Consider the following 8966-nt stretch of genomic DNA (forward strand, 5'->3'; position numbering starts at 1 on the left):
CTGGTCCCTTAGCGGGACCCGCTAAGGACGTGTGGTCTGACCACACGTCCTTTGCGGGTCCCGCTAAGGGACCTCGGAATTGGGCGGTAAGGGTTTACCGGCACCAGCATCCTTAACGGTGCCGGTAAACACTTACCGCCCAACTCAGAATGAATCCCTATGGCCTAGAGTTAGCATGCAATCTGCCTTTCATTTTTATTTGCATGAAATAAGTTTCCACTTTCCGTCTATAACTTGACTCCAGACAGCAAATGTGGGCAGCGAGACCATCATCATTCGAGGTGTGGGGCACATTTGTCTGTGGCACAAACCTATATGTCTACTATGGCCACCTCACGTAGCTTTGAATTATGTATGTATGAGGTCACACTGCCACCTAGTGGCGAAAATAAAAAAAGCAGTAAAGGCTTTTGGGACAAAGGCACTGCGCGTCCTTTAGAGCAGCTGTTTCCTTGGGGCGGAGGGCTGGATTGTCTTATTTAGATCTGCTGATGCGAGCGAGGCCAGTGGAGCAGAAGCCAATCTCCAAGTTATGGCGATTGGTGGCACGTGGCTCAAAGGACATCTTAAAATAGAGTGACCCGATTTAGAAAATAAAAAGCCGGGCAGTCCACAAACATAAAAGTAGGACTAGCGACCCCAGCCCATTCAACCCACTGTAGAAACATCCTAATTCCGGGAGAGTTCGGTAAAACTGGGACATCTGGTCACCCTATGCTAAAAGTTGCTTTTCAGTGATAAACCCACTGCCCACCCCTCAGAGTGACGCCAGTGGCATAAGAGATTGAAGAAGAGGTGTGGGGCACCATTGAGTAGCACAACAATATTTAAGGGCAGGATCTAAGAAGTGCCTGACACAGCCGTAAGTAGTTAACGAAACTTGATTTTAAAAAAGTGATGTTTTTAGTCTTTTATGCTGTGCACATCACCAGCGTCCCTTTGAAGGAGGGCATTATACGGAGCCCTCCCTTCTGTAAACATATTGTATCCGGCCCTCCCCCACAAGCTACAACTGCTTATATTTTCTATTAAAAGTAGTCACCATAAACCCTTTTAAAAGTGCCTCGAGCCCCCCTCTCATGCAGACATTATTTGGGCCACCTTAGAGGTGCCAGCCCACCAGTCTGAAGACCACTGCTGCAGAGGTAATGACCCCACCCAGGGGGCAGCCAGACTGTGGTCTGGGGGGGGGAGGGGGTGAAAAGGAAACATGGTCCAAGGAGAGGGGCAAAGGGGGGGCAGTGGGAAACATGTGGGAGAGAATCGGCCTATGCAACGAAAGGAGTGGACTAACAGACGCATTTGAGTTTCCATACCTTGAATGAAAGGAAGTCAAATGTATTTTAAAAGATGTGTACAGTATAATTATTGTTCAGCTAAAAATCAACTAAAATAAAGATATTAAAATGTAAAATTGAAAACAAATAGTCCTATTCCCCTATAATTCCCCCTGTTTTGCAGGAAATTCATGATTCACATGCATCTATTTATTAAACAATTCTAAGGAAAAAGCTTTAATATGTTGCAACAATTCAACAATGTTTTACCTTTACTTATACTTTCCTTTATCCTTGGTGTAAGAAAAATCAAATTCCAAATATCTGTAATGGAGCAGGATGTTTCGCCGCGGCCGGCTCGGCCCAACACGTTATGGGATAGCCATTTGGCTGAAGGTCCCGTTTTGGCTTGACCTCTTCGTTGCAGCCATAGGGCGATCACTTGGTGCAGGGATGTTTCGAAGCGACATCATGAACCTGCACCTGTAACATGAACGAGTTACTGGTGCAGGTGCATGCTCTTTAATTCGGAATGGAGAACAATTCATTAAGCCAGTTCACAAGGTATAGAAGGCATGCTCACTGAAACAGGCTGCAGGGTGGCGGTACGGGTGCTGTTCGTGGTATCGCTGCCACCCTGGGTATTGTCATGGGTTATGCTCCTGGGCTCCGCGATGCTGGACAAGGATCAGATTTGACCCCCTGGAGAGTGCTCTTATGCAGTGTCATTAGTTGGATACATCCATAACTGCGGTCATGTCCCAACCTGGCGTACTGGCCCAGCCTGCACTGCCGTTGATGGGCGATACTGACAGCGCTCCATGCTGCACATATTATGGGACACAGAGACACAAACCTTCACAGAGAGCACCATATCCTGCACAGACTGCCATATAAAGCACTCCATCTCTGCAGCTTGCGATAGACAGCACCCCAATTATCAGAGACTGTAAAAGAGAGTTGGCCACCCTGCACAAAGTACGTCCTCCATAATGTGTGTGAGACGGCATCCCATCCTACTGACATCTCACAATCTGTGCTCATAAACCCAAACTGGAGACTTCCAGCTCTTAAAGTTGAGTAGCAATACCCTGGGGATGGATGGGGATGCAAATTTTAATGAAACATCAATGAATCAGATGACCCAAATAGCTTGGAAAAAGTTTGTCTGTTTTAATGCAAGTAAAACGGGGAGTACAACGAACATCAGCAATCACTCGATACTCAACTCTCAAATATTTTATAAAAAAGCTGGGTTCTTAAACCCAAAATTGGTCATAGCTGACGTGTTAACCTGCATCATTACCAACGCCATCCTACGTGGCAAACTTCTAAAACCTATCGGGAAGTGGGATTGGTTCTAAGTGAATAACTAAGCATAGGTGTTATATCTGTATAGAGTAACGAAGAGAAATAATTGGATACTTATCAGGTGGGGCAACTAAGCCCTCCCTACAAAATGGCCACTATGAACGTCACTAAATGTACAACGTCCCATTGGCTACACAACTATAGGAGCCCCAACTACGTGGTCCTCTACAATTGGTTGTCTACTAACCCCCATCAGTAACTTTCCACCTACATGAGCAGCATGCCGACTGAACAACCAGGTGCGGGTGAGCTTGTTTTGATACCCCCTTCCCACAAATTAAATACACACTCCATCATCACCTCAATGGTTCAGTGTCAATTAGTGTTTGAAGTTGGCCTTGAGTCTGTACTGTTCTCTGGGATTTTTTTAAGGAGTATGGGTACTGCCTGGCTTCAGTGCGTAGGTGTGATCTTCTCATGCGTCTAACTTTCTTCCATCACGTGACTGGACACCATTATTTGAGCCTTTTCTTGTATTTGATTTTATTCCCCAATAGTCCTCTGACCTCTTGTTTCCACTTGACCTTTTTGAACAGGAGCTTCTGTTCTTCTACGTTAATTGTATCCAATGTCAGCCAATTCTAGTTCTGATAAGACCTTGGCTCTCTTGGCTCAGCCAACTCCTTAGCTGAAATATATTCTGTTTAATTCAATTGCTTTTGTAACTGCGACACTGAATTGAGGCCTTCCTCGTTGCTCAAAGCTGCTATATACATAGTGAAAACATTCATTCTTTAATCAATCCATATGTATCTATGAGGTATATATGTATATGTTGGCGCTTGCCGTGATCTATTTACTATAAGCATTTGGCTAGCTTCATGATTGCTTTGCTTCTTGCGTTTCATTTTGCATCTGTACACGTTTAAACCAATTAAGTATCTTCTTCATGCTTATGGCAGAAGTCTCTTCATCTTGATCCCAAGATGTCACTTATCCTTGGTACTTCTTTTTTCTTCATAAATCGTCTGCCTTTCTGGTCTGGTTATCTTCTATATGGAGTTGATTCAGTTTTGTATGACGTCACCATTCATCCTGGTCATTTAGTTTTTGTTTCATCAGGAATCGCGTTCAAATGGCCATCATATTGTCTTGGATATAGGTATGGTTTCCTCAATGGGTACTTCACTTCCCATATTCTCTTAGGTGTAGGTATTTTTATGGGTGCTGCACAGAGTCGTTGCTCTGCTTCCTACATTCTTATTGGTGTAGTATACGTCACTTACTTTGGTTCATACTTCTCAGGTAATGTAGGTGGAGTGGGGGTACTTGGCTCCTCTACAAACCTGATGAACAATGTTTTCTCAATAATTAACCCTATGTCCACTTTCACAACTTGTGACAGAGACAGTTGCTAAGCACAGTCTATGAATCAGTAGGCCGTGGCACACATTAAGCACCATGTAGTGTGTGTGACACCAGGACAATACTCTGGGACAATACACGGATTGCGCTACATGTCACCAAAAGGAAAGGCAGCCAGGCCTCCAGCAGGGGTGCCGAGTACGCGGGTGCTCCGGGGCCCGGGCACCTGACGGGCAAAACGTAGTCAGGGCTGAGCCCCCCCCCACCCCAGGCCAGAGAGAAGAGACGCAGTATGGATGGCCCTTTGTTACATCCATACTGCGTCTCTCTGGCCCTAGTAAAAGCCGCAAACATGTGTAACTAAGCCCTCCGCTCTAGGCCTTCATATTGGTGGATGGTCTTGGATGGGACAGCTTAGGGGCTTACTGGAAGCTTCTGTTTTGCTTCCGGTTCACTCGTGTTCAGCAGCATCAGGCAGGCACACGGGACAACGCCACCAGCTGAAGCAGAGAGTAGCAAGGTCGGGAAGCGGCATCAGGTAAGGGTTTTTATTTTCCTTTTTCCTTTTTCTTTAGCAGTTTTGTCCTCTTTCTCCTTATCTGCCGACCACCGTTATTTAATTTCCCCAACACCCACTTTCCCATCTACGTCTGTGCCTCCATTTCTAGAAATCGTTTTGGGTTGGGTATACTTTCAGATGTAGAGGTACACCCAACCCAAAACGATTTTTAGAACTGGAGGAACAGATGCAAAGCAATAGGCTCTTGCTTTGCATCTGTCCCTCAATTTCTAAAAATAATTTTGGTTTGGATGTATTTGTACACCTGAGCACCCCTCTTGCATTGCATTGTGCCTCCCTCAGTTTTGGGTTGGGTGTACTTTTACATCTGTGTACCCCTCTTGAAAAGAGGGTGCACAAATGTAGAGGTACACCCAACCTAACACGATTTTAAAAATGGAGGCACAGATGCAAAGCACGAAGGGTGCACAGATAGAGGTAAAATTGTTTTGGGTTGGGTGTATTTGTACATCTGTGCACCCCTCTTGCTTTGCCTCCATTTTTAACATTGTTTTGGGTTGGGTGTATGTGTACATCTGTGCACCCCTCTTGGCAAGAGGGGTGCATAAATGTAGAGGTACACCCAACCCACAACAATTCTTAGAAACTGAGGCACAGATTCACAGCAACAGAGGTGTACAGATGTAGAAGTACACCCAACCCAAAACGGATGTTGGGGGGGGGGGCATGGATTAGGAGGAGCACTGTGCAACTCTACCGCTTCCAGGTAGTGGATGGCCCGGGCACGGGGACCCTCAGAAGCCAGATTTTCTGTATCGCAGAGTGAGTGGTCAGACACCTGAATGCATCTACACACATTAAGCCTTAAATATATTCCAAATGGAATCCAATAGCGCTTTATACACTTTACAAGGCATGCACAGAATAGGTCTTTGAAAATGGGTTAAGGGTATCGTCCCTTAATCTAGAGCTTCAGAGTCTAGATCACTGGACACAGAGGAGGCATGACTGCGAAAGGCACTCCAGCCTTCCAGGATGCGCTCCTCCACGTAGGACATGGCTGTAGCATTTAGACCCTATAAGGATGGCTTTTCTGTGTTGCAGAGTGCCCACCTTTCCTTGGTAAGGGGTCAGGCAACACCTTTTGTCGCTTAAATATCTTCCAAATGGATCGTAATAGTGATTTCCAAACACAGTTAACATCCCCTAGGTTTGTTGGATGGCCCTAGTTGGCCAAGGGGGTGAAATGTAGCTCCTGGAAGCGGTTGGTGCCAGGCCCACCAGGCTCTATTAGGCAACAGGAATTACCTGAATAGCTCCCTGCATTTTCTATCCTGTACCAGTGTGCAAGACGCAGTTCATTGCCCCTGTGAGGGGAACATTCGGCATCAGTTTGTGTCTGTGTGAGTGGCCCCATATGACGGTTACTTACTCAACATTTGTTCTATTTTCGGGAAGCTATCCCATGCAGAAGAGTAAGACTTCAGTTTATAGACCCGTGTTTCCTTGGTACTGAATGCCCCATTCAATCCTGATCTGGCCGCAAAGGTTCTGTGTTGGGATAGCCATTGGCAAGCAGTCATCTTGAGACAGGGCTTCCGTTGATCTGGTGCCTCCATGTATGAAATCCTCCAACCCATGCACTCCACTCTAGCACATTCAGAATGCCCTAAGCCTTAAAGTTCCCAGTGGAACAAGAGCTAGCTGGCTGATAGCCACCAATTAATACTGCCTTAGCTAACTAAGGTTCCTGCTCCAGTGCCAGCATTCAACAAACAGTAAACATCCCCAAAGCCAAGGCCAGCTCCATGAAAGGGTCTAACTAGATGGTTGGCAGTGTCTGTGTTGCTCTGCGTCATCTTGCTGCCATGGCCAGCAAGTTGCCCCTGAGCTATCCTCCGGAGTTACATCCACATTGCAAGGTAATGAGGTTTTAAGGCCTGTTGCTGAAATTAGGCAAGGGGCCACCGTCTCTGCTAAGAAGATACGCACGGTGGATCCACAGTCTGCCAACACTTCAACTCCATCTTTCTTTATGTTCAAATCTTTGGTCAGCAATCACTATTTTGTAGCGTATCCCAATAGAAAAATCACAGTGCGCAGCCTGAAGGTCCTGGAAAGTGTGAAAATGGCAGATGTTGTGCAATGAAAAACTAAATATCCTAGCATAACAGGACATCGCAGAGTGGGGGGCAGTACTCTGGACGGCCCAAGCAACTTCAGTGGCTGGGAGCAACAGGGGAGAAAAAGTAATGTTGTTTCTACCACAGTTAGTCCGCTATACTAGAATCTCTGGTGCACTGCATGGCGGGTGAGACTGTCTGCATGTCAAATCAAGTGATACAAGACTAGGGGAGGACCAGTGCAGCAATTATGCAATTCTATGTGACAGTATTGGAGCCACTAGCAGAGGAGCACCAGGGTACACCAATGTGTCCCTACACTTATTAAAACTTTCCTATTGTAAGGGTGTAAACAATCACTTCTAAGCACTCCAATTTTTGCAGTTGAAGTCAGGAAAATTACATTATTTGCCCAGGATCACACACTAAACAGCAAAGCAGGGATTTTAATCCACTCTGCAATTTGGGCACAGCCATCTCGTTCCATGCTTTACTTGGAACAAATATTTAAGTTTTGGGTGTCAAGACCTGACAATCATACTGTCCTACAGAGTCTTTACTTCTTGTTTTCCCTTGCATTGGGAACTTTTTTTAGTGTTGGTTCTCCACCTTGCAGCTGTATCTTCTGTTTAGCGATCATTTCGTTCTCCCATCCTAGTCGTGTTGCTCTGCCTTTCGAGGACTGCTCCAACCTGGATGATTATAGCGGGGTGGAGTAGAGGCAGTGATGGCGCACTGGAATGCAACTGGGAGGCTTGCATCTCCTTAATTGACTTTAGTACATGCTAGCCAATGTTTCCACTGTTCTGCACTAGGGGTGTCACGGTATTAGTTTTATGATGGTACAATAACCTTATTGCCAAATGACGGTATATCATGGTTATCGCGGTATAGCAGGTGGAGTTAACTAATCTTATCAAATATTTTCTTAAAAGTCATAAATTGTCAGATTTATCATCACAAACAAAACCAGGCACCCAGGGTCAGAATTGGGCTTTTCAACATACTTTCCACTGAAATGCCACCCCTTGCTTCCACCAAACACGAACACACGTGTGGAGAGGAGCAGGGGGGTGGGGAACCCTGCTGCGACTGGCAAACCAAACTGAATAGCTTTTCTTAAGTGGTCCTTTAGGCTTTTAGCTCCCCCACTGGCTACTGGTGAAGATGAACATGTTGCCATCTTGATAACCTGCATGCCAGAGATCATTGGAGCCTGATGGTAGTGTATATATATATATATATATATATGTATATATATACACACACACACACACACACACACACACACACACACACACACACACACACACCCCCCCCCCCCATTACAGCCTTTAGTTTACTTGCGGGCCAAAAGGTGTTCAGTAATCATGGACATGTTACCCTTTGGTATGGCAGCAGGGAGTACCCTCAGAGATGAGTAAATTTTGCAGTGTGACTTATTATATGTAAATTCAATGATAGAATCAGGGAAATCCCCCATTGTCATATGTTTAGAAAACATTATCCATTATAAATATATAAACCCCAAAGCCGCCAACCCAAAGTAAACCCTTTTCCTTCTTGGCACTGTATTCATTCTTCCTATTGCTAACATACTGATTTTGTGTCAGGCACGTGTGGTTTATGGAATGGCATTAAAAACTGCTCAAACTGAAACTACTTGGCAGACGGCACATCCAACAGTGCAAGACCAAGACTGCGCAGAACTTGCTTACTGCAGCCTTTCCAAATCAGATTGAAAAGCACACTTAACGGTATGAACGGTATACCGGTATAAACAATGTGACGGTTATTATTGTTCAATTAAGTGGCTCATGGTATATTTAACAGTATACCGTAATACCATTACATCCCTATTCTGCACTCCCCTTGCACCAAGTTGGCAACTACGTGCAAATGCTGTCATATAACTGGCAGTGATGTCACTTCCTATATTTGGGCACCCCCGGGGAAATTCTCTCCCCAAAGCAGGAAGGGTGTGGGGAGGTGGTGTGTGTGTGTGTGTGTGTGTGTGTGGGGGTGTGTGGAGGGTGTGTGGAGGGTGTGTGGAGGGTGTGTGGAGGGTGTGTGGAGGGTGTGTGGAGTGTTCTGCCAGACAGTTATTTAAGTATCTTTTAGAGGGTGTGTGCCCATTTGACAGGAGGGCCATTTGCACATAGGCTGCAATGTCAGCCGCGTCCAAACGACGCTTGCACCAAAAGTCTTCTGCCAAATTGGCTTTCGCACCTTATTGGCCGTGCCAAAACGGGCTCTGCGGCCAAAGTTTTGCACCAAAATGGCTGGTGCCTGAAATGGCCATTCCAAAATGGGGTGTACCGTGTCTGTAAAGACGGTGTGGTTTTAAACAATGCTGATGGCAACATCTAC

The sequence above is a fragment of the Ambystoma mexicanum genome, chromosome 1p (genome assembly GCF_040938575.1).
Source record: "Ambystoma mexicanum isolate Mex_15411 chromosome 1p, UKY_AmexF1_1, whole genome shotgun sequence".
Lineage (NCBI taxonomy): Eukaryota > Metazoa > Chordata > Amphibia > Caudata > Ambystomatidae > Ambystoma > Ambystoma mexicanum.